General features: G+C 32.9%; 1 long non-coding RNA gene across 2 annotated transcripts in view; it reads right to left on the reverse strand.

Annotated features, from left to right (window-relative positions):
* Nucleotides 1-349: 349 nt before the first annotated feature.
* LOC106878621 (uncharacterized) overlaps nucleotides 350-1,606 on the reverse strand; it is a 53,542-nt gene continuing 52,285 nt past the window's right edge. For both annotated transcript variants that reach the window (XR_001410522.2, XR_001410521.2), the window contains exon 3: nucleotides 350-1,425. This is a non-coding gene — a long non-coding RNA (uncharacterized LOC106878621). The remainder of the gene's footprint in view (nucleotides 1,426-1,606) is intronic.

Consider the following 1,606-nt stretch of genomic DNA (forward strand, 5'->3'; position numbering starts at 1 on the left):
CTGTCTTTGTCCTTATATGTTTTTAACTGATATTAGCCCTTGTGGCCAATAAAACGAATTTATTATTATTATTATTATTATTATTATTATTATTATTATTATTATTATTAAGTTCGCATTGTTGTTGCTGCTTTGTTTTATGCGAGCTGTTCCAAGCCTCGCCTAGAAACCTCACGAAACAGCAAATTGGATGTTCAACTTTGAGTGTTGTTTATGAGTAGCGATAATATTCTTCAGAGAGAGAACAAATATTGACATTTAGTCAAAAGCTTTTAATATTTGTGATTTTAAAAGATTTTTAAAAATTCAAATATTTTCAGGTTGACGGTGTATTTCTTATGATGTGGACTGTACCCATGTGAAATTTTTTTTATAGTTCTGATACTTCTTGAATTTCCTGGCATTCAAGAGTGCCATTTGGTATTATCTTCAAAGCCACAGTTACCATTCTCAGATGTCAGATATTTTATCTCTATTTCAAAATATTTGTATTTACTTAATTTTTCAAACATTTTCACAGAGGTATTACACTTTGCTGGGGTTGACATATCTATGAGCTGACAAGTTTTTCCAATGTGATTTTCACCATAGTATCTTGTCTATTGGCCCGAATAACTCCATCAATTTAAATATTAAAGACGAAAACAAAAATCAGTGGTATCTTTATTTTCTACTACTTTGACAGGCTTATATTCCCGATAGGTCTTTTTATATAAGAATCCAAACTGACGGTATGTAAACCAGTACAATTTTTTTTCCGAGTTTGTCATCGTAATTAGTATACTCAGTTGAAGCAACACGATAAGATAGTCAAGAATGTTGACTTGGTAATTTCCAGTGAGCGGACATTGATACCGAGTCCCTATAATGAATCCTTCTGTTTTGGATTTAAGTACAGATGCAGACAGCCACATAAGAATTGCTGGTCCTTGTAGAGTATTTACCATATAATGCCTTACTTTTCTATCTACTATGCAGCTCTGAGATTCCCATTTGATTTGGCTTATGCTTTTATCTGTTTATTTTCACGGTGGATGCATCTGCTTTTATTTAGTTACGCCTCAGTCTTGATGATCTTTAATTCCTTTTTCATATTTCTATGCTTCATCTCATATTGAGTGTAGTTTTTAGACAATTCTATGCTTGCAAACAAGTTCAATCGCTGAGTCACTCGTATTATTTAGATAGGTTTCTAACTCTATCAATGCTACCTTTTGAGACATCCACCATCCTTTCGTGGGATGTATATTCTGTCTACATCTGCCTTTGAATGATGCATGCGGTACATTACGAGAAACTTGAGAATCTTTATGTCAGTTTTGTTTATCTAATCGATGGACCATTTCATGATACCAAAGAGGTTTGATTCCACTGTTAATTATATTGTCAGTGAATTCGAGCCTTTTCTCTTCGTAGGCAGATAACCTGCAGAGAGGAAAATAAGAATGTTATAAGCCAAGAAATGCTTAGAATTATAAATTTCAAATATTTCTCAACATGCAAGAATGTATTTTTGTAGAATCTACTAAAGAACGCCATAAAAAATTAATTAAAAGATATACCTGTGTGTGTGTGTGTGTGTGTGTGTGTGTGTGTGTGTGTGTGT

This window comes from Octopus bimaculoides, chromosome 6 (genome assembly GCF_001194135.2).
Source record: "Octopus bimaculoides isolate UCB-OBI-ISO-001 chromosome 6, ASM119413v2, whole genome shotgun sequence".
Taxonomy (NCBI): Eukaryota; Metazoa; Mollusca; class Cephalopoda; order Octopoda; family Octopodidae; genus Octopus; species Octopus bimaculoides.